This window comes from Peromyscus maniculatus, chromosome X (assembly GCF_049852395.1).
Source record: "Peromyscus maniculatus bairdii isolate BWxNUB_F1_BW_parent chromosome X, HU_Pman_BW_mat_3.1, whole genome shotgun sequence".
In the NCBI taxonomy this organism is placed as follows: Eukaryota; Metazoa; Chordata; class Mammalia; order Rodentia; family Cricetidae; genus Peromyscus; species Peromyscus maniculatus.
Window position 1 is genome coordinate 8,900,950 of NC_134875.1, and position 25,554 is coordinate 8,926,503.

A 25,554-nucleotide genomic window follows, 5' to 3' on the forward strand; every position below is an offset into this window, starting at 1 on the left:
TCTAAGAAAGTGATCAATTTTTATCACTTCAGCAAATGAGTGAGACTATGCAATCATTATTCCCTGATTGTGCTAAAAAATCAAAATGGATCAAAGATCAAATTAGTAGAGGAAAATATAGAGAAAACACCTTAAAAATTAACTTTCTTAATAGGACTCCAGTAGCACAGGAAATGGTGCTAAGCACTGACATGTGGTAGTATATGAAATTAAAAGCTTTTGCAATCCAGAGAATGCATCACTAAAAGGACAGCCTGCAGAAAGGGAGAAAATTTTTACCAGATATACATCAGAAAGGAAACTAATCTAGAGAATATATAAGGGGTTGCAAAGCTAAACAATAATAAAGTAAAACTGCCAATGAATAAATGAACTATAATTTATAAAACAAAAATAACTTTAAATGGTTCAAAGACACACATGTGAAACAAGAAACTAAAACTGTCAGAAGAAAGATTATGGAGAACATTTGTATGAATAAGATTGTTTGAATAAGACTCCAAATACATTACCAAAACAAAAAGTAGATAAATAGGATTATATCAAAATAAGTATTTTCCACAGCACTGTGGCCACTGTCTGATTACCTTTTATTGTTACGGTTCAGAATCATGTGATCAGGTTCAGGTTGCTTTTAAGTGTCAAAAATATTAAATTCATTCTGTAAGGTTTTATTTCAAAGATTATTTTTCAACTCAAAAAATTATGAGCTTTAGCATGTTCTAATTCTTATTTTGCTTATGCTTTCTTCTAAACAATTTTGCATTCTACTTTTTATTTTCATCATGTTTATCATATCTGGGTTTGTTTCTATTTTCCTCCTTCTTAGTATGACTAGAAAATATTAACTTTAGATGTTGTCATTTTACATTGTTGAATATCTGAATTTTGATATTTTCTTTAAACTGTGTGTGTGTGTGTGTTTAGCTATCTGAATATTTCCTATACCTATATAATGCATTCTAGTCACTCTCTCCTATCCTTTCATATCTCTCCCCACCCTCACCAGCCACACCCCATCTCTTTCAGTCACTTTTCCAGATTCATGACTCTTGAGTTTGCTTTCTGACCCAGTCAGTAAAGCCAGGGTCATCTGTGAGAACACTGGACTGGAACTATCCATTGGAACCCAGTGAGATTATGTTAGGTAGGATTTTAAGATATTTGAAAACAAGTTTTGTGTGTGGCTTTCTACATAATCAACTTACACAAGAATCTGAGTTCACTTAGGCTCTACCCATTATCTAATCATAATTTTTCTGAGGTTTCTACCTAATACTCAGTATCTGTCTTTGTTGTGGCTGATTGGAATTCAAAACTGTCCATGACTAATACAAATTCCTAAAAATGCTAAGGTTGTCAATGTATAGGATTTTTTTTGTCATCCCAGAGTTGCACACTTTGTAAATCTAACTTAATACTCAGTGCAAAATTAAAGGAGAGATTTAAGATGAAGGCAATGGCTTTTATCTTACATAGCTCTTTACACTAAAATTATCTACTCTGTTATTTCTAGACCTTTCTTCCACAAATTCTGATATTTACTTTTTTCACTAAGCAACTCCAGTGTAGGGGCCTTGGTTCTCACTGTTTTTAGGTTTACAAAAAGCTGTAGGCACACAGTTATCATGGGTTAGTGTTCAGAAAACTTGTTTCCCTTATATTGGCACAATCATTCTGAACTGTTTGTTCCCACCGTCTGGAAATAATTACTTTTTCCATTTTGTTCATCCTCTTCAGTTTTCTTTAACCAGGGGCATAAGTCTTGCATCAGCTAATCTACCATGGCAAGTACAGAATAGAACCTTCTTTGTAAAAGACTGACTTGTTCTTTCTTCTTGAATGCCCACATGTATCTTCATTTATCCTTGAAACTCAGCAACTCTTTTCTAGATAAGGTCTAATACTGAATGTCCTGTACCATTTTTCCCCTTAAGAAACATTATATCATTTTTAGCCTCACATTCCGGCCTTTGTTAGCCTTCATAAGTCTTGCTTCATTCAGCAGAGTAACCATTTGGGGTGAGCTGCATAACTTTTGTCTGGTCTTCAGGTATTTTTCTTAATATTTCAATATCTATTTTGCTTTTATGTGTTATAATTCTTTTATGTGGCTTTCATTAAATGTTACTGTATTTTCAGCAATGTTAATATTTAATTTAGTTTCTTCTAATGTGATCATTTATTGACTCTGTACTTTGATCATTTTTCATTTACTTAGTGAGTTCTGTTAGTTTTCATTTCCCTATTTCGTAGATTAATTTTTGTACATTTGTGATATTGCAGTTCCTTTTCTCATCATACAACTCATGCTATTTGTATTTTCTTTGAGGAGAAATAATTGTCTCAAAATATCTTTTTACTCTTAGAATGTGTTATTCACTGTTATCCAGCTTCCTTGCATTCCTTGCTTTAAATATAAATAATTTGCTACAATTTCCTTGAATGGCTTAATGTTTATTCAGATTCCATTATTCCCTTTGAATTGAATTCCATTGCAATGATATGGTGATGCCAGTATTCTAATTTAGCTTTATTGGCCATGTTTCTCATAACAGACATATCTTCTCTTAGTTGAAAAGAACCTCTCCATTACCAGCATTCAAGCTGTGGCTCATTCACAATAAGTCCCTTACACTTTCAGCTCTCCATTGTGTTATAGTGACTCTCTCTTTCTTTGTTAGTCAGGTTGGTCTCTCTGTTTCTTTGTCTCTCCCTCCCTCCTCTCTCTCTCTCTCTCTCTCTCTCTCTCTCTCTCTCTCTCTCTCTCTCTCTCTCTCTCTCTCCCATCTCTCCATGTTACTTCAGAAAATCCCAGCTGGATACAACATTGGATCATACATAAACATATAGAGAGTTTTCTTCTACAGGCTCAACACCCATGTCATTCTTCAATGTCAGTATGTCAGTCTGGGTTTCTGAATACACAATCATTGCCTATTCCAGTAAATATAATTAATGAAAAAGACCATTTTAAAATACTAAGGATAGCAACATTTTTTTGGAGAAACTAGAGAATTTTTGAGGTTTAAAGAAGTATGTTTAATCTTTGCATATTCATCCTTATTCTGTCTTACATTTTGCAGAATTTCATAGATATGTTTCAAATTTTGGAGAGCATGGCTGTGATTCTTTCCTTGTAACTCTGAAGAAATAGCCACTCCTACATGCCCTCTGCTTCTTTTTATGCTGATAGTAGATTCTGAGTGTTGGTTAATTTTTAATCTTGTATTTTAGTTTTTACTCACAGATTTCTATTTTTTTAGTTTTATTAGAATTTTAGTAGAAGAGTTGAGTTACTGTGGAAAAATAAATTATCCACTATAAATAAAAATACATTTATACTATTCTACTACTACAACAGTCTTCCAAAATCACTTTTGTAGAGTTTCTTCAGATCTTTGTTTTACTAACAGTGATTAAAAACTTTTATAGGAAAAACAGCAGAAAAATCATTCTTCAGAAATTAAACAGTAGCTTCATAAGTCTTTACTACCCATGTCATCTGTACGCTAACATGGACTTCACTAGGAGTGCTATGAATTTGCATTACCTTAGATCCAGTCCAGATATACTAAATTAACATTGGCATATAATAGGAACTCTGTTAGTTCTATGCGTACTAAAATGAGAGAAGTGCTATAATTACTAAAATTGCTTTCAGAGCTTAATTCAGTGAAAATACATGTCTCTACATTTATTCTTCAACAGACATGCTGTTTGTATGTGACTATGACCAAGAACTATTATTATGCTTGTGCCTCCGGAAAAAAAAAAAAAAAAGAACAGCAACCTGATTTCTATATTTTATCACTTTCCTTGTGATAAGCCTCCTACCATGCCTAATTTCCAGCTAACAACATGACATTATGAAATTCGGAATTAGAAAGAGATGTGCACAGTCTGTTCTCACATGCCCGTGCAAGTTTACACCAGCACGGCACTCTCAGAATCTCTTTATTGTTTCTGTCTAAACACAAATTCCTTTTCCTAGGTGCTGTAGTACTTTGGGACATTATAGATGTGATTCATTTTTAATAAGTGCCTTGGTGAATAAAACAAAATGCAGTATTAAGGTAATATTGAAATTAAAATATAATTTTACAACTTTTACTGAATTTATTCTTTAAAATTGTTCATAGATATATAAATTGCATTCAGGTTACTATATGCCCCAACTTTATCTAAATCACCCCAACCCTGAAGTTTAATAAGCCACTCTTATACCTTCTTAAAGTCTGTTTATAAATTGAGAATATGCCAGTATTTTGCATTGCATACATAATACAACATATTACATCTTAAAATAATGCTTTTCTCAAATAATTTCAATCTTTTTATTATTTTATATGATAATATTACATCTCCATGGAACAATGTAGTCATTATCAAGAATATGCCTGACTTAGTCATATGATAAAACACATACAGAAACATAATAAAAGATGATCGCTACAAGTCCAGGCTTCTAATTTTGCAATCATGATTTTTATTTGTGACAAGGCCATTTGATAGAGAGAAACTGTATTTGCCTTCTTGATAGTGCCATAGTTCCTGGGAATTTTCAAGAGAAGAATTGGTAAGAAAATTTACACATTATTGGATTGATTGAGAAAGATTTGTATGACAAAACTTATGAGTGACTTTGCTGACTTCCTTATTTGATGAAGATGAATCAAGACATTTAGTTAGGTATTTGTTTTACTTTCACAGTCATCATTGACTACATTCTTTATGAAGTCTTTGAGAGGGTTTTAAATAACATGTTCAATATACACAGCTAAAGAACTGAAAAGGCGGCCGGTCCGGGTGGTGATGGCGCACGCCTTTAATCCCAGTACTCAGGAGGCAGAGGCAGACGGATCTCTGTGAGTTCAAGGCCAGCCTGGGCTACCAAGTGAGTTCCAGGAAAGGCCCCAAGCTACACAGAGAAACCCTGTCTTGAAAAACCAAAAAAAAATAAAAAAAATAAAAAATAAAAAAAAAAAAATTAAAAGGCAGGTAAAATACTTGGATCCCCAAACAGTTTCCCCTCCTTCTCTCCTCTCTTCCTAGTCCCACCCTCTAACCTTCCTCCAATCCACTCCTCTTCCTTTCTCTTCAGAAAAGGGTAGGTCTCCCAAGGATGTCAGCCAGCCATGGCATGTCAAGTTGCAGTGAAACTGGGAACCTCCTCTCTTAATAAGTCTGGACAAGGCAACCCAGTATGAGGAATAGGGTCACAAAAGCCTATAAGAGAGTTGGAGACTGCCTCTGTTCCTGTTGTTAGGAGTCCCACAAGAGGACCAAGCTCCACAACTGTCACATATATGTAGAAGGCCTAGTTCAGTCCCATGCAGGCTCCCTGGTTGTTGGTTCAGTCTCTGTGAACTTCTATGAGCCCAGGTTAGTTAATTCTGTGTGTATTCTTGTGGTGTCCTTGACTCTTTTGCCTCATTTTGTGTGCTTTATTGCACTATATTTCTGTTTTATTGTCTTTTGTTTCTTATATTATGTTGAGTATGAATTTCCTATTTTACATGTATTGGATGAAATATATATAAATACATATATTTCATCTTCACCACGAAAATTTAGACACCTGGTTTCAAAGAAAGGACTATTAATGTTTGAGCTAGAATTTAATTCTTACCTCTCATAATGGCCTCCAGGCCTTCATTTAGAAGGAGATAAGAGATGGGAATTTTTACTGTATTGACCTTCCTAAAAGTGTTTTTTAAAGTGCTGAAATATAGAAATAAACATTCTTCTGTTGTCTGTAAAGCCTGGGAACTCTGGGATTACTGCAATATAAATGGATGCTCCACTGCTTAGCCAATGAATAGATTAGAGAGATAACTATGTATTAAGTAACATTTTGTTCTGTTCTTATTGTTCTTTACACTTAAAGCCAAGTGTTTTACTCAAAATATTGATTTTTTATTATGTATTTGTTGAAAATTTCCACTTCTGACACCATGTGTTTATTACTTAAGGGATTTATCTATATCTCCAAAAACTGAAATATAAAATTTTAAACCTTAAGTGGAAACAAAATGTGCTTACTAAGATATGGACTCTTGCACAAAGTACAGTTAAACTGCAGGAAACAGGAAACAGTCTTGGTGGCTTGATCTCAGATGTGATTTTTGTAAGTCTTTGTTGTATGAATCTGGTCAGACAAGATGACTGATCTGAATAAATAGAAAGTGAAAAAAAAAAACAGATACATGATTTTAGAGATTCACTTCTCTTTAGCACCCCTCAGTAGATTTTTAAAATAATATATTATTTTGGAATCCTTACAAAATTTAAAATATTATGAATAGTTTTTGTCTCAAGTGCTAATAATCAGAGCCATAAAATGCCTAATGGTGCTGTGGGCATGTACCCTGGATAAAGCTTACAACTTAAAGAGCTCACAGGTCATATACTGCCAAACATTCAATATACACAGAATCATAGCCCTTTGTCTAAATGTTCAGAATACAGCCAGTCTTGGACCCAGTGAACCTGGTCCTTACCTGAGGCCCTCCCATTTTCATTTAAGTGTAGGGAATGCTATCATAATAGTGTTCCATTTAACAGCAGCAATAAATAAGTCTGAATAAAGCGCAATGATAAAGTAGGGTACTTGTAAAAGAATCAATAGCTGTGGTCTTATGATTGTTTTGATCTTAAAAAAATTTTTCTTTATGTATTTTTTCCTTGGGAATTAAAAGGAACAAAATTAGGATCAATAAATATGCATACGTTAAATAAATTGAATAACTATCATTAGTCTTTAGAACTTTGAAAATTGTGCTCATGACAAAGATAATAGTGCTCATATGAAGTTATGGTATTTGGGAGGCTTAGAAACTAGTGTTTACACTCTCTATGCTTTTCTTCACAGCCTGTTTGCAAGAAAGATATTCAACTGCTTAGAATTACGAATTCAAATTCAAATTTTAAAAATAGTTACTCTGTGGTGACAGAGGTAAGATTCAAATCTTAGCCTTTACATTGTATTGTGTATCAGGATCCTATTGTAAAGCACAATTTTTTAGGTTAGTGTTTCTGAACAAGCTAGTAGCTGCAGTACTAAAATGGGCATTTCTTCCAAGGTGTCATATGGAGCTAACATCCAAAATTCTCATTCAACAGTGCAGTAATAAATCCCATGTCTTGTTACTATTATGCTGTTTTCTCATAGAATTAAAGATACTATCATGAGTTACTTAACGACAGGAATACATTCTGTAACTCTTTTTGTGAGGCCTTTTTGTCATTATTCACACAAAACAGAAAGTGCTACTATACTTCACAAGGCGTATCATTGATAAAAATGTCATTATGAAATATATGATTATGTGTAGCAGGAATCTTAAAAGGTCTTATTAATAAAAACAAACCCAAGGCCAGTTACTGGGGTTAGTGCTGGAAGATCAGAAAAGCAGAACAAGCCACAGCCTCCTCACCTCAACAGTTCCTCAGCTGATCCTGTTTCCTCAGACTAGAAACCTCTGAGTCCTCATTCAGAAAGGATCTCAGCTGAACTGCTGCTCAAAAGCCTAAAAGCTTAACCAGACTAGTTCCTGGTTTTCAGGCCTTATATGCCTTTCTGACACCACTTCCTGGGATTAAAGGTTCTTGTTACCACACCTGGCTGTTTCCAGTGTGGCTTTGAACTCACAGAGATCCAGGAAGATCTCTGCCTCTGGAATGCTGGGATTAAAGGCATGTGTGCCACCATTTTCTGACCTCTGTATCAAGTGGCTGTTCTGTTCTCTGACCCCAGATAAGTTTATTATGGTGCACAATATTTGGGGGAACACAATATCACCACAATTATGTTATAGAAAAAAAGTGATTTATATAATCTTTTTCTCAAATTTATTAGTTTTATTTGTATTATATTTACCAAGTTGTAAATACTAAACTCTTAAATTGTTCACATGACTAAAATTTCAAATAGAATTATATGTATCATTATATACATGAAATGAATCACAAATGTATGTGAACTTGTTATTAAATTTTATGTTTATAATAAGTCTTCATACTTTTATATGTCTTGCTTCAAGATTATGGTTATTACCATCATTATTATTATATTATTCAGTATATTATATATATATATATATATGTACATCTGCCTTTATATATAAAGTTTGTACTTTTTGCTTTCTTGTTTTAACAGTATATTTTTATCCCCTTTAATACATTCATTGTATTGTGTTCACATCAATGCATACCATACTTAAATGTGTAAGTCAGAAAAACTTACAATAGATTCTCTTCTTCTTCTCAATCTGAGTCCCAGAATTCTAACTCAGGCTATCAGATTTGCCTTTACCTGGTTCCTGTTTAGTATAGTTTTAACTCTGGATTCCTTAATTACATTATAACTTAAAGGCTTGTTCTTGATAGTCCTTGTTTTTGTTTTTAAGTTTTTAAATACATTTTTAAAAGAATCATTTTGGGTGTATGGATGCATATATGCCTGTGCACTACATGCATGCAGTATCCACAGAGGCCAGAAGAGGCTACAGATCCCCTGGAACTAGAGTTACAGATGACTATTAACCACTATGCGAATGCTGGGAATCAAGTCTGGGTTCCTTGAAAGAAGTAATTAATGCTTTTAACCACTGAATTATCTCTCCAGCTCTGTGTTTTATTTTATTTTTTAGACTAAAAACTTTATAAATAACGTGAGCATTCACACATTATACTTGTTAATTTGTATATCCGATTATACCTGCAAAATCCGATAATCATAGACTAATTACAAAAATAGCACATCACCTACACATAGTTTTCTTTTTCTTGCTTCTTAAAAGCATGGAGGAATATATGAGTATCTTCACATATTCTTACTAATAAATCTAAAAGTAAAACTGATTCAAAAGAAATATACTATGCTAATATTATATAATCATCATTTTCCCTGGAACCTACTCTATATATAGCACATACATGATTAATTATGTGGTGCATTTTTTCAATCATGATGTCATAATACTTAACTAGTTAAACTCACTTTAACCTCAATGTGTTAACATGGTGAGATATGTAATATATTCCAAGGTCAAGGATTCAGATGTGCCTAATTTAACTCAAATGTGAGATTAAATAGTTTACAAAGTGACATTCCTATGTTTCTTTGTGATGGCTGTTAAACAATATGAAATAGCATTGAAGTTGAAGTGGCGATTAATTAGCCTAGAGTTCATATTAGAATAACACAGAGATCTTTAAATACTATGTTGTGTATCAGCTTCCAACACTTTATTTAAATTATTTAATGTCTATCCTGAGTATTAGAAAATTTTCAAAGTTCCCTTTTCTAGTTCTGATTTAGCAGATGTCAACATTATTGTACATTTTAGCAAACTTGGGATCACTTGAAGTAAGTATCTAGATTAACAGAATAAACCAATAACAACTAATATGTAAAAAGAAGAAAGAGATTGAGACCAAGACTTCCTTATTATTGTTTCCCAGGTTATTTCAATAAACAGCTGTGCTGTAGAAGCACTCCTCTAGAGTATTATTAGCATGTTATGTTACTATACAGACATTAACTCCAATGTGAGTATTTTTCTTATATTAATATGTAAGGTACATTGACTAACTGGTAGAGATGTGAAAACTAAGTGACAGAATTGCTTTTTCTCAATAGTATAAAAGCACCTAGCAGGAGATTCTCCTACAAAAAATAATGAAAGCACATCAGATATGTACTTGAAATTCGTCTGTTGAACTCTGCCATGGCATAAAACTCATGTGATATACCCACTCACTTAGGCAACTGAAATTACAAACTTAGGTAACCAAAATTAAAAACATAGGAAAAATAAGAGTTTAAAAATCCATCATGTTGTTTATTTTGTGCTTTAATGGGTGTATGTGCTATATTAGAGAAAGTTGTTTGTTTAATGAGCCACTGAGAAGTTCAGAATCCTTTATGTGAGGCTTCTAAATCTTTAAGATACATCAGTTAGAACAGGTGGTTTTATTTAATATTAATGTTTAAGAAATCTTTGATTTAATTACTTCATCTATATGATGTATATATGTATATTAGCTTGTATTAACTTTGTTACTACATAATAATTTCTGTTAAAGTCTTCCTTCTACAGTGTCAGCACCTATGCACAGAATGGGAAGTTCTCTAAACACAAATTTCAAAACAGGTATTGAACTCTTTCTGTCTCATATTACCTATGTCACTTAATTTTCAGCATCTAAACTTCTTTATTTTTCTCAGAAGCATAGCATTATGCCTTCCTAGAGTCCTCACAATGGTTTTGTGGGGATCAAATTAGGACCTGAAGGGAGGTAGATGAGAATGGGAGATTAATGGTAGCAAAAGGAGCAAGTGGAAATTTTCTGAACTTAAAAATGATCATTCAGGTGGTGTAAGTACTGGTGGATTTGGTCTTAAATATGAGATCCTTACTAAGTGAAGTAAAAGAAATTCCCTTGTAGGAATTAGCCTGCCTAGGTGTTGCAGAAGAGTGGACACTGTAGGTTAGCTTTTCTTGCTCTTCAGTAATATAAGTTCCTTGGGTAAGATTATCAAATAAAATACAGGCTACACAGTTATATTTTATCTTGTAATTAGTAATGATAATTACAGAAAATTAAAAAGTGAAACTATATTTTATATTTGTCAGAAATATAGCATGGTAAATGCTTATAGGAAATATTATTTTTGATTCATATTTAATTAATATTTGACTCAATCCTTCCTTTTCATTTGCTGAATTACTTATAGTGGAAAACGTTGGTTGTGAGTTTGGCTTCTATGTTAGTGTGACACAGGATGAAATTAGTAAATTAGCTCCTTGCTGTATTACTTGGGAGAGTTGATTGACATGTGGTACTTTACATATTAGTAGGACTTTAGAGTTGAAAAGAAGGTTTATATCTATATTAGAGAACCTTTAAAATAATTTATAAGATATAATCTTTTTCCACTTCACAAAGAAAACTGAAAAATCATAGTTGTTAGGACATTGCCCAAGATTATACGGTTAGTTAGTAATGCAAAGTTATTAGTTCTTAAATTACACATGAATTTTTTTAAAATCTCATTGTTTTCCTTCTATAGTTCCCTAGGAAATTGAATATTAATGAATTTTCTGTTAGTAAAATATATGGCACGTTGATGGTGTCATCTTATTATAGTTTTTCTGATTAAATGAATTGGTCAAATGTAGCATTATAACAATTTACATTTCTATTTATTTGGAAATGCAACAACTTATTTAACACACAGTTTTAGTTTATTTTTTACAATTTTAGTTCCATTTCTATCTCTGTAACAAATACCTTAGGTAATTAACTTATAAAGAGAAAAGGTTTGGTTCACAGTTTTGGAAAATTCCTTCCCTGATATAAATAGCAAAAACTATCCCTGTTGCTTTGGGCTTTTGGTAAGATAGCTATCATTTGGAATGATAGCTGTGTAATAGGTCAATACAATTTGGCTCTAATACAGTGCATAAAAGAGTGAAAATGGATGGAGATATCACAAACTTCTTTACAGGGACACCCTCAGTGACTTCAAAATTTCTAGCCAGACCATATCTCTTAACGTTACCAACCACTATTTCTCAATACTACCACTAGGAGGACAAACACTTACATACCAAATATTAAGAAAACAAAACTGACAAATTTTAGTGAATGGTCAACTAAGATGAAAACTTAACTTTGTCCATTAGGTTTACATAAAATACTTTAAAATTATTTGTTAGTTTTTATTTTATGTGTATGAGTGTTTTGTATGAACAGCAGTGAAGTGATGTCATAAACAACTCAAAGGATATTTAGCATTTAAATAAAAAAGAGTAAAAGATGATCTCTTAAAGGAAAATGAAAAAAAAACTAAAATAAAACACATAAAAGTATACATAAAATGAAAAATTCAGGTACAGGACATATTTACTCATTATTTCTAAAGTAAAAATGACACTTATTTTTATTGTCTTTTTTGAGTTTTTAATTATTTTTATTTTATATATAAAGGTATTTTGTCTGTGCTTCCTGTGCATGCCTATATGTTAGATCTCCTGGAACTGAAGTTATAGATGGTTGTAAATTACCATATGGATATTGGGAACCAAACTTGGTTCTCTGCAAAAGGAAAAATGTTTGAAACTATTGGGCCATCCCTCTAGCATGTGTGTGTGTGTGTGTGTGTGTGTGTGTGTGTGTGTGTGTGTGTGTGTGTGTGTGTGTGTGTGTTAAAATAAAAAAATATATATCACTGTATCTGTATGAGTATTTTGTAAATATATCTGTGTACCATGTACATGCAATGCCCACAGAGGACAGAGGGGGTATATCAGATCTTGAACTGGAATAACAGATGGTTGTAAACTGCTTTGTGAGTGCTGGCAATGGAATCTTGCCTGTCTCCAAGAAAGCAAGTGCTTTGAACTGCTGACCCATCTCTCCTGCCTATCAATTCTCCTTTTAAAAAGTAACTCTACATACAATATAAAATTGATTTTTGTTGTTTTAAGATTACTTCCCCCCCTTTGGCTTTTTTCTTATTTCTTTTTCTTATTTTATAAATTAATTTAATTTTACATATCAGCCACGGATTCCCCTGTCCTCCCTCCTCCCGCGACCCCCCCCACGTCCTCCCCCCAGCCCACCTCCCATTCCCATCTCCTTCAGGGAAAGGATTCCCCTGGGGATTCAGCTCAGCCTGGTAGATTCAGTCCAGGCAGGTCCAGTCCCCTCCTCCCTTCACCCAGGCTGAGCAAAGTGTCCCTGCATAGGCCCCAGGTTCCAAACAGCCAGCTCATGCACTAAGGACAGGTCCCAGTCCCACTGCCTGGCAGCATCCCAAACAGTTCAAGCTAATCAACTCTCTCACTTATCCAGAGGGCCTGATCCAGTTGGGGGTTCCTCAGCTATTGGTTCATAGTTCATGTGTTTCCACTAGTTTGGCTATTTGTCCCTGTGCTTTTTTCAATCATGGTGTCAACAATTCTCGCTCATACAATCCCTCTTCTTTCTTGACAACTGGATTCCCAGAGCTCTACCTGGGGCCTGGCCATGGATCTCTGCATCTGCTTCCATCAGTCATTGGATGAGAGTTCTACCACGACAGATAGGGTGTTTGGCCATCCTATCACCAGAGTAGGTCAGTTCGGGCTTTCCCTCGACCATTGCCAGTAGTCCATTGTGGAGGTATCTTTGTGGATTTCTGGGGACCTCCTTGGGGTCTTCATTTATCATGGTCTCTTTTTCCTTGTTCTCCTTCTCTGTTCTTGATCCAGCTGGGATCTCACACTCCCCTAAGCTCTCTTTCCCTCGACCCTTGCCCTTCATTATCCCCCACTCATGTCCAATTTGCTCATGTAGATCTCAGCCATTTCTCTGTCATTGGGCGATCCCTGTGTGAGACAGGGTTTCTCTGTGTAGCTTTGGAGCCTTTCTTGGAAATTGCTCTGTTGACCAGGCTGGCCTTGAACTCACAGAGATCTGCTTGCCTCTGCCTCCTGAGTGCTGGGATTAAAGGCCTGTGCCACCATCGCCCAGAGATACGATTACTTTGTTTTTGAGACAAGGTCTCATTATGCAGCAACTGTCCTGGAATTCAGTATGTAGACCAGGCTAGCTTAGAACTCACAGATATTTGCTTGTGTCTGCCTCCAGAGTACTGGAACTAAACGCCTATACCACCATGCTAGGCTCCCAATATTAAATTATTTAGTTGTGTTTTTTTAATTAAACATTCTTGAATGGCAAGGGTTAATATTCATGTACCTTTATATCTTTCTTTTATTATGAACAATGTTAAACATGTATAAGATTAGAAAGCCTAATGTAAGGAGCCCATATGCAACTATAATTCAGTTTCAGCATATAGCAATTTATTGCAATTCACATCATATCTATTACCTCATTTCTCTGTTCCACATATTTTTAATAAAATCCTACATATCAAATAATATCCTTAAATATTTTAATATACCCTTTATAGTAATAATCTCTCCTTTTAAAATAAAACTATACATTTTGTGATAATTTTAGATACACAGAAATGTTGAAGAACCAGTGCTATGAATTCTCTCCTTATTTTACCATTAGGAGTATAATCGTAGGAAAAAGCAGGACATTGTGTCTCAATTCATTTCTCTGTAAGCTGAAGATAATAACAGGGTTATTGTGATGCGTACAAGAAATAAAATAAAATCTAAATTGTACTCAGGGTTCATTAGCTTTCATTATTATTAGAAGTAGTAATAGTGTTGTCACTGTGTTTAAAAACAAATCGTTCAGGCCAAGAGTGATTGCTCAGCAGTTAAGAGTACTTGCTGTTCTTGCAGAAGACTGAGGTTTAATCTCTAGCACCCACATGGTAGCTCACAATTATCTGTAACTCCAGTTACATTTCATCTGATTCCCCTTACTGACCTCATAGGCACTTCATGCACTGGTACAGTTATTCATACAAGCAATACACCCATATATATAAAGTAGAAATTAATAAAATGTTTAATGAAAAGACATTTTAAGTAATCCAGTAGATGCTCTTAAATTCTAATCTTAATTTGGTGATGTTTATCAAAATGTGTTATTTTTTTCTTAGAAATAATTGGTATCTATGTCCTCTCCCATTTTCACTTTATTTCTACTTTGATGTGTTTTAATTTATCACTTTCCGTGTTCCTTTAAAAACTCATATTTTACTTTCTAATATTTAAATGTTTGAAGTCCTTGGGGTTGTGTTATCACTTCACTATTCCCTTGGGTAATCTAACTTGTAAATTTCATTCTTTAAAAAAAATTTAAATAGGTATTTCCAGCCTAAACTTCTCTGAATTCCTCATTTCATGCTCAAATACATAAGTTTTTCTTCATCTGTCTTACAGACATGCCACTCTTAACAAAGCTTTCCACCAAGTCAAACAGTTTGTTCAATATGATCATGATCTACTGAGCTACATAAGTTAGAAACCTGAAGGTAATCCATTCATGGCTGCTGGAATAGGGAGAGTCAATATTCTACAGAGATGCAGGCCTTGAGAAGCTATCCATGCTCCAGTAGATGATTCTTTAGCCATACACATTACAGGCAGCACTAATTGGACTCAGTGAGTTAAAAAAAGAAGAACCAATGAAATCAGGACAGGAAAGAGATAGAGGGATAGGGAGAGGTTGTTTGCTTGAGAAGGGATCAGAAGTGGATATGATCAAAACTTGAAATGTATGCATGAAATTCTCAAACAATGAAAAAGATAATCCCAGATCCATCCTATTCTCACTCCATGAATACATTCGGAACCACAGAGCCAAGTCTCATTTAGTTCCAGAAGAACTAGAACCTAACAATTCTTTATCAACTCTACTGTAAGTATGACTATCTCTCAATTGCATATTTACAGGAACCTTGGTATTGTCCCTATGTATCTAATCTACAATGTAAACTCAGAACACGCATACATTATTAAATTGCAAACTTGGGGATTTTATACAAAATGCAAAGATTAGGTTCCTAAAGGCTTTATCATGTAGAAATAAAACCCACAAATTTTACAATATTTAAAATTATCTATATATATTCCACTTTCTTGGCATGTGCAGACTTTTCCTTTCTTCCTATTTCACCTGTCTCTAGATTCCTTAAACTCAATAAGTGGCTCATGTTTCTTTCTGACTCCTGTATAATTACAGATTTGGCCTTCATTTGGCCTAGAGTTGTATACCCTTCCACCATTTATGTTTTTATGGCTACTCATTCTTTGTTTGTAGTTGCATGATACTTTTCAAAGAAAATGTGTTTTATCCACTTAAGATTAGTTCCTTCAATTATACTTTCACATAAAACTCCTTCACATTTTATCTTGATTAGCATCTTCACAAAGAATATAAATTATTTGTATAAGTATTGCATTTCTAGAGTTTAGAGCATGACAAGTAGTGATTAAGAAACTATAATTATCATTACCATTATTATATTGTTGTATGAGTGAGTAGTTTCAGTTGAAGGTCATAAAAATGTGAAGCCTTATTAAATATTACTAGTTCTACATTTGGGACAACAAAGATTATTATCACTGATATGAGAACATTAGGTATACTGAAAACTCTAATAATAACCTAGTTTAACCTATGCACATTTGTCACTAGGTTAACTCTGTCTCTTTGGGTTTCTATTAAATCTTTTAATTGCTAAACTAAAATCAGTTAGCTCAAACTTTATCTTCAAAGGGAGAATATTAGTTTTGTGCTCTGCAAAGCCTTACACTGTGATGGTTTGAAACAGCAGTGATCAAAATAATTACACCGGTCCTTTGAAAGTGTCTGTATACTTCATATGGGGCCTCTTTCTACACTCCAAGGGTAATTATCTTCAAACTTTGCTCCAACTTTGACCAAACAGCCTTAGAAGCCAGTCATGGGAAACAGGGCTGGTTATTTCATTGTCATTTATAGTAAACCCAGAGTGTATTTTCTCTCTGTACATTTATTTGAAATTCTACAAAACTGTCATGGGGCTGTAGATAACCATGATTGGATAAGCCCTGCTTACATGCATGATAGTTCAAGAAAACTCCCCAGCTGTGGTGAAGGATGTTCAAACCAAAGATCACAAATCACATAACTAGAAGAAACTCTGATGCCATACTCTTTTGCCTCTGGTTGCTCTTAGTCATTAATAGGCCTCTTAGTTCATGAAACAATCATATTTCATTTTTGAATTATTTTGCAGAACAAAAAGAAATTTAATCCTTTGTAAATTAAATAATAAATGTTATTCTTTAAAGCTAAAATTCAAAATAAGAAATAAACTCTAGTGTTTATCAGTGTGATCAATCATCACTTTATCTTAGCATACTACAACTTTCTATTTAGAGCCACTGGTAGTCCATGAGAGTATACAGCAGTGACAACTAGTGCTCAGAAGGTCAACCTATCAGAACTAAGGGTTCTGTTAGAGGAAAATATCATGCAAGGCATTATGGAATTACTCTTTTGAATGAACTGGCTGTTTCTTGTTGTAAACTTCTTGTGCAGTAACATCTATGATTCTCCCCATTTACTATGCATCTCCATGTTACCTGTACATGTAATCTCATGATTGCATCTCAATCTTGAGCACAACTTTCCCTATTCATTTAGGGTAATTGGAAAGCTGTCCCTAGCTGTGTATATTTTTCATTAACATATATCTGGCTAGGGTCACTCTCCAAACAAAAGTATTTCAGCAAAGATACCTTTTTTCCCAAGGACAAAACTGCACATAGATAAACATTAGCTCATCTCACTTATAGATAAGAAAAAATAACCACTAACAATTAAATCCTCAACTTCTTACATTTATCCCGGGTTTTTTACACAAGACCCTAATTTAAGAGATTTACTGCTCACATTCTTAGAATGATGTTTTAGCCACTTGCTAGTTACCCGAGTTAAGGCAGTTACTTCCCACTGACCCAAGAAGATTGCCTACAAGTCCAGGCAGGCAATAGTTGCCAAGCTTCTTTCTTGTGCAAACTAAGTCTTAATTCCTCCTCAGTCAGGTGCTGTTCCTAGATTTTCTCCTCAGCAACTACTGTGAGCAGAAGTGCTTTTACAAACCAAATGCTACATGCTCTGACAGAGGTTGCTTAGCCACCTAGCACATGTCCCCCTCCCTATCAGAAAGCAGCTGCAGCTGGGACAAGTGGGAAAAGCGGCGCCAAAGACAGTTTACCTTCTTGTGACATATTGACCCCTACCACTCTACCTAGATATTTCTAGATTATAGTTGGAGCACATAAATTCCCTAATTGATTTTAGCCTTTAGTTGACCCTAACAGGGATCTCCCCTTTTAGTCACTCCCCTTTTGGGTTTAATGAAAGCTGACAATATTGCTTTATGTGTGGATCCTTATCACCTCTCTCTGTGTCCCTGAAAACTTCAAGCCTCGCACTAAAAGAATTGATTGAAAAGAACAGAGACGAGGATGGAGATGGAAAGAACTAGGTAGAATGTTGAGAGAACAGCAGAAGGGATTGAGAGCAGGAGGGACTGAGAGGAGCTAGTAAGAGATCAGAAAAGAAACTGTGTAGATATAATTGACTTAGAAGAATAAAGTGAATGGATTAAAGAACGCAGTGTGCTTAGATTCATTGCATATTCCTCAGATTAGAATCCTTAGCTGCTTGTAGTATCTGTTCTGGACCCTGATAGAAATCCCCTCAAGGCAGGTACTTGGGGGGAATCCATTATCTTTCCATGGTCAAAGTTATTAATACTCTTGTCACCTATCTATTACTAAAAAATTTAAAGTGTCTCTCATGTAACCAATCTTTAGCACAATATATTTTCTGAAGTTTTGTGTTATTTATATTCATAAGTCTGGAGCAAGAACATGGCTTTCAAAATTCCAGAACTATTTTAAAATGAAAAAAAAAAAAAGAGTTGATAGTAGATTCACTTGCAATTGTAAGAAATAATACATTTTCTGACTGTCTTATCCTAAGCCAGTTTTTGTTGTTATTGTTGTTACAAAGTTTTACATCCAATGCTTTGATCCACTCTGAGTTCAGTTGAGTGGGACAGGAATCAGTTTTGTGCTTAATTATTAATAGTCAGTTGTTCAGGTTCATTTGCTGAAAAGACTAGTCTGTCTCAATTGAATAGTCCATGTAAGTGTCTCAAAATGTGTAATGTATATTTGTGATGTCTGTTTCTCAAATCTATATTAAGTTCCATTAATCTAAATGATTACATCTCTGGCAATAGCATAGTCTCTTGATTACTTAAGTGAAATAGTAATTTTTAATATATAAATTGACTTGGTTATCCTCAGTTTAATTTTCTTCATGAAATTTTCTTTAGCTATTGGTGTCCCTGTAATTTTCTGCATTCATTTTAGAATGATCTGAAGGAACTTTGAATTTTAATAGGAATCACATTGAGTTGAGCCTACAAGTATAATTGGGCAAATCTTTACTAAATTGTCTTCTAATCTATAAACATAGAATTTCTCTACTGCTTCTTTAATAAACACTATATTTTATCATCAAGATTTTGTTCATTTTGCTAAACATTGCTGTAGATTAAATCATATTATTAATTTCACTTCCATTATGTTCATTGATGCTGGATAGGGGATGGATGGCTTTTATGAGTAAATCTTTTAACCTGAATTGATACTGAACTTGTGTTTTTACTATTAGGAAAATATTTTTGTAGATTTCTTGAACTTTTTATGTTTATAATTATATCTTCTTCAAGTAGAGATTGTTTTATTTTTATTCCTTTCCAGTGTAAATGCTTATTATTTTTTCTCATCTAATTTCACTGCTGAAAATTAATATATTAACAGCGGTAATAATGTTTTACATCATTGTCTTCTTCCAAATTTTAAGGGTGGCATATCTAGTTTTTCACTGTTAAGTATAATGTCAGGTATAAGGTTTTCCATAAATAATTTTATCCAGTTGAAGTTGGTTTTAAGTTCTTCCCCTTCCAAACATGAATTGATAGGAGATATCATCATGAATATCTGTTGAATATTTTCAACTGCTTTTCTTTTATTTTCAGTTGAGATTTCTTATTTGTATGGTAGATAATGTTAAGTTAATTTTGAATAACAAATTGGACTTACAAACTTAAACTAAATCTAGCTTGTCACAGTTTTCAGAATTATGCTTAGTTTTTTTACAGAATGATATTAAATAATCCAATTATAGCCTCTTAGAGAAAAATAAATGGTAATGTCGTTAAAGTTGAAGAAGTTAGAAAGAAAAAGCTAGATCTCTGATATGTATATATATTTGAGACAGGGTTTCTCTGTGTAGTTTTGTGCCTGTCCTGGACCTCACTCTATAGACCAGGCTGGCCTCAAACTCACTGAGATCTGCCTGGCTCTGCCTCCCGAGTGCTGGGATTAAAGGTGTGTGCCATTGCTGTCCCACCTACGTTACATAGTTTTTAAGCTTGTACATTTAAAGTAAGTTAGAGTATCACCAAACCAATGAAGAATCTAAGAGAATTGTGGGTAAATTATTTATTTATTGCTGTATATAATTAATATAACTTTGGCTTAAATATGACACAATTATTTTTTCAGATTTGCTGAAGGTTAATTAGTCCATTTTACATGTTACAATACTAATGATCAAGGCTTGGTGAGTTTGTCAAGGAACAGTGATTATTTAAATTATAATTCTGAAGCTTTCAAGGGAAAGTTACAAGCATTAGTTTTGCTCTGGTGAAAAATTCATGGTAGTAGCTTCATGATGGTGGTAGTACATGTTAAAATAGACCTCATGTTAACACAGGCAGTCAGAGAAATTACTGTGCAAAACAATCTTTTCCAAATTCACAACCCAGAAGGCATCTGAATCTTCCAGTAGCCTCCAGCTCTTAAAGGTTCAATCCTACCTCTATACCACAAAAATAAGATTCAAGCTTCTAGAAAGTAAATGTTTGAATATCAAATAATATAAAATTCATAGATTTAAACCTCAGATTTTATAATCATTAAACTATGAAAATAATGATTTAATTCTATCCATAATCATCCAAATTCTTAAATATCCTAGAGTTACTCAAATGGGTAAACCAAGTTTCCTCTGAGGTTAAGGTAAACTGTTTAAATTATAATTATTTACGAAATTAAAAAAATAGCTGATTTCCAAGTTTAAATGTTGGGATATACATAGAATAAATATCTGCATTACAATTGAGAAGAATAAGGAATCCTAAAAGGATAAAGTAAGATCCAAAGTAAACAGAGATGTACTAAACTTTATAACTGCAAGCCAGACTTCTGGGTACACTGAGGTAGGAAGGAAGGTACACATGACCTCAGGATTTTCTGTGCCCATCTTTTTGTTATTATTTACATGTTTATCAACTCAAGATTTTCTGACTAGTATTTTACACGGCTGTCTTTTGGACTTGAATTTTTCATACAGCCTCAATCCCATGCTCCTATTAGGCTTGCACCCAGATTTCCAAGGTTTTGTTTTGAAATCTTGGTGGAAGCTGTCATAAACGCATGACTGTTCTCTTCTGTGGTCCTGCAAAACCAGCTTCATGTATATGCCTTATGTTTCTACGTTTGTATTAGAGCAATACAAATCTGTATGAATAGTGACTCTATTGGCCATAGAACAATTTTATAGAATGTTAGATCCCAAGGTATTCCTGTTTAAGTGATGGAGTGTTGTACATAAATCTGTTGTTTGGGGCTTCCAGAATTTCAGGATACAGATCTGCCCTAGAAATACTTTGGTCTTGTGATTGGAAGGGGAGACAGCCTTAAGAATATCTGAGATTTCTATATTTCCAGTCTCTCTAATGTTTATCATTCCAGCTAATATACTCACCTCAGCACTCTCACAAACATTTTCTTGGTCCTTTTCCTAATAATACAGCAATTGAAAAACAATCACATCTATTCACTTAATCATGAGATTCACTGTAAATATGTTTTAAAGTATGTAATAATATATATACCGTGGCCAGAATACTTTTTTGGGGAAAGTTTCCCAGTCTATCATTCTTAGTTTTAGCATCTGACAAAGTCTTCAGCATGGACACATTACCAATGGTGGTACAACCAGCACAGCTTCTATTCTGAATTTTAATCAAATTCTCACTTGCATCAGTATTCTAGTCAAGACCACTTATCTGATCTCTAAGATGTTCTAGGTCTTCCCAAGCTCACCTAGTTGTTTATGGAATTCTATTTTATGTAACTGATTAAACTAAAGCTCTCAATTTCATTTAAGTTGTTGGCCAGTAACAACCCACAATTATATGCTATGTAACATTTCTCAACACAACCATTTTTTTTCTAAAGCAAGCAAGCAAGAAAAAACATCTTGCTAGTCAGATGCCACAATTATGTTTATTGGTATCCTAGACAGACATGAACACACATCATTGTTTGCCTTATAGCTTTTATCAGATGTATGATAGGAGATGTGGCTATGACATATCAACATAACATATTGTAAACATTGGAGAATCAACCTCAAAGAAGCATTTAGTGGGATGACATAGAATATGGATGAGTACTTATATAAGCACCAAGATCTGGACTTTGTACACAGTAGATGCTTAGAAAGTATTTGACACAAAGTAGAAGGAGGCAATGAATAAACAAATTAGTGAAATTATAAAAGGAAAGAAGCAATAACAATGCTATTTGGTATTTTTTTCTAGAATCAAGTTTATGACACACTGTATTAAAGAAAATTTATACTTAAAACACAGATTTTTGCCAATAAAAGATCTGTATCTTTTGAGAGAAACCAAATCAAGGGAAATAAAGTTTACCATGCAGTAGGTGCTATAAACAAGGCATCTCTAAATAATTCATATTGCTATTAGAAGTCTTCATGAAATAATAGACATTTGGATTTTATAAGATATGATATTATCAAGTTTGAATATTAAATGATATTGATTTTCACTTGCAATGATAAAAGAACGTACCATGTGAAAACTTACGGTACTTTCCTGTTGAGAAAACAATAAGCTCATTTACAGGACTATTTACAGCCTCTTTATGCTCAGTTATTATTCTAGGCCTTGCCTTTTTAGTTCAGATCATACTAACTGTTTCGGGTAAGGAAGATGAAATTTGAACAACATAAGAGAGTGCAAGCTTGAGAAAACATAATTTTATTTTTTATTTTATTTATTTTTTTTTTTTTTGGTTTTTCGAGACAGGGTTTCTCTGCGTAGCTTTGCGCCTTTCCTGGAGCTCACTTGGTAGCCCAGGCTGGCCTCGAACTCACGGAGATCCGCCTGGCTCTGCCTCCCGAGTGCTGGGATTAAAGGCGTGCGCCACCACCGCCCGGCCGAGAAAACATAATTTTAAATAGTGGTTCTCAACCTGTGGGTTGCAACTCTTTGAGCGGCTTGAATGGTCCTTTCATAGGCATTGCCTATGAAAATGTCTTAGGCCATCATGCATATCAAATATTTACATTACAATTCATAATAGTGGCAAAACTATAGTTGTAAAATAAATACAAAAATAATTTTATGGTTGGGAGTCACCACAACATGAAGAACTTTATTAAAAGGGTTGCAGCATTAGGAAGGTTGAGAACCACTGGCCTTAACCATTGTATTGCCATTTTGATTCTTTTCAAACACTAAGCTAAAGGGGTAGAATGAGAAATAATATATAGCATACAGTTACTGGGAATCAAAGTAGACTAAAAAAATTTTGATTTTTGAAAGCTTTGAAAAATGAGAAGTAGTTTCCTTGAATAAAAATACAGGATTAAAATATTCTTTTCAGGAAAGACAGACCTTAGTTATCATGGGTTTGAGGAAACAGCATCTGATTACATGAAATCAGAGGCAGATAATTTTAATGGAGGAGATGAAGATATGATGTACAAAGTGTTTAGAAGAAAGAATAGCAATTATTAGATACTTAGAGAGTTGCAAAAATAAAAATGAGAAGGCAACTACAACCAATAAAATTCACTTGTCCTTACATGTGGGAACATATGACACTGAGGCATGATTACACTCATGATCTCCATGGTTTTCAAGGTAATATTGGTGTTATATTTGTGGGAACTTAATTTTTCAATTAACATGTCAATCACAAGGTTGGTAGTTCATACTCAGAAGGAATTTTCACAGTAGAATAAATTCACTCAGTTTCCTGGCTAGTAGATTTTGAAAGATTTCTGAATTTTAGATTTCTTTAATTTTTGATTCTTTGGCGTTTCTTACATTGCCTGTTTCTCTATAGTAGCCACAAATCATTAAGCCCATATGTATTGGCCTTTCATAGTCTCATCTAACTTTATCAACAAAAATAGTATAAAATGATGTAACTTACCTTTATTCTTGTGGCAATAATGTTCAATGTATTCCACAAATTACCTTACTATTTTATTAGTTTGTCAATTATTAATAAAGTACAAGTGGCCATGTTAGAAAGGTGAGCCATTTCTAGATAGGATTAATGGTGCAGGCATATATTACCACTTACTTGGGAGGCTGAGGGAGAAAGATCTCAAGTTAAAAGTTTACAGGTGTTACAGAGTGGGGTCAAAGCCAACCTGGGCAATGTGAGATTTTTGTCTCCAGATAAAAAGTATTTCAAAATATTATATACCGCTGGTAATTCCTTAACAGTGCCATAGCTGTAAGCACAGTGTCTGTACATTAGTTGATTTTGTGATATGTATCCACTACTATACCAATAGAATTTGATTCCATGGTTAAAGATAAATTTAAAATATAAAGCTACTTACTTTTAGGTTCCAGTTGTATTTCTTACAACATCATTTAAGTAATTGTATGCCGAATTTCAGAGGATTCATATGATATTAACAATCTTTTAGATTTATATTTTATATTTATTATCATTATATTATGTATCAAATAATATATGTGTGAACTTTCTTACCAAGTGATAGCTTTAATTTTAAAATTTTATGAATTATTTTCTATTGTAAATTTAAATAAAATGTAGCAATTAGATCATGTTTGTTTCTATGAATATCGAGATAATGTCATAAATCATACCTTCATTATTCATTTGTAAAACTAATGGAATCATTATCAAGTCTATCACATATAAACACATACATCCTGCATACCACACATGCCTTTTCACTCAAGCATGTATGCACATAGAAACACAATTACATGGATTCGCAAACTACCATCTTTGGTAGTTTTATTTTTTTTTATACTTCCATTTGGGTTTTATGTAGGAATTCAAAACTAAAGTAACCACCTTTAACCACAAATAATTACCATATGATGGTATTGATGTTAAAAGACTTGATTTACCACAAGGCTATTTAAAACAAATAAACAAACAAACAAAAAAAAAACAGTATTTAGCAAGTAAAAATTTGCACACCTGTTTCAATTGTGATCACTACTTTGCAATTTTCAGAAGTAGTAACTAAAATAAAAATTCATGAAATTTTGAGCTAACTAAATATAGTCACTGTCTTTTATTTTTATGCCAGAAACCTCCCTACAGAATCAGCTTTTATAAAAGCTATGACATAAAAAAAGCTATGACATAAACAGGTTTATAGGGGAGATTTGTAATTTTATAATTTCTGAGTGAGTTTCTAATTTTTCCTCTACTATTGAGTCATTATAGTATTTGTGTGTGAAAGAAATGTCAGTATTCAGAGATAAACCAGCATCTGAGTTTTAGTGATGTTAGTGATTACCTAATATGTATTCTTTCTTATTTACTCTTGACACCATAGAGTTAATATGCAAGCTCTTAATTATCATCATTTAATTTCACACCTCATGAAATTAGATTCAATTGGAAGATTAGAACAAATACATTCAAAATAGTTTGAGACTGAATAAAAATTGGATCAAATAAGACTAGAGACTAAGAATCTCATAAATTGAGCATTTGGGTATTTGTAGTCTGTAAATACCTCTTAACTTCTACAGTAGCTGAAACTGCTTTTTCCCATAAGGTGACTTGCTCAATGGTTGTTAGATGGGAGAGCTAGGAAGTTAGATGACATATCTTATATTGGAATGTATATAGTGAACTTATATGATGTCTTTTCACAGTTATAAACACAAAAGGTAAAGAT

At 33.5% G+C, this 25,554-nt stretch overlaps 1 long non-coding RNA gene across 4 annotated transcripts in view; it reads left to right on the top strand.

Annotated features, from left to right (window-relative positions):
* The first annotated feature begins 1,966 nt into the window (after positions 1 to 1,966).
* The window catches only part of LOC143271106 (uncharacterized), a 44,687-nt gene continuing 21,099 nt past the window's right edge, over positions 1,967 to 25,554 (top strand). Inside the window, exons 1-4 of one of the 4 annotated variants that reach the window (XR_013048330.1) lie at positions 1,967 to 2,053; positions 3,995 to 4,076; positions 6,875 to 6,958; positions 10,093 to 10,160. This is a non-coding gene — a long non-coding RNA (uncharacterized LOC143271106). The remainder of the gene's footprint in view (positions 2,054 to 3,994; positions 4,077 to 6,874; positions 6,959 to 10,092; positions 10,161 to 25,554) is intronic. The other 3 variants (XR_013048331.1, XR_013048328.1, XR_013048329.1) reach the window with 3 other exon arrangements.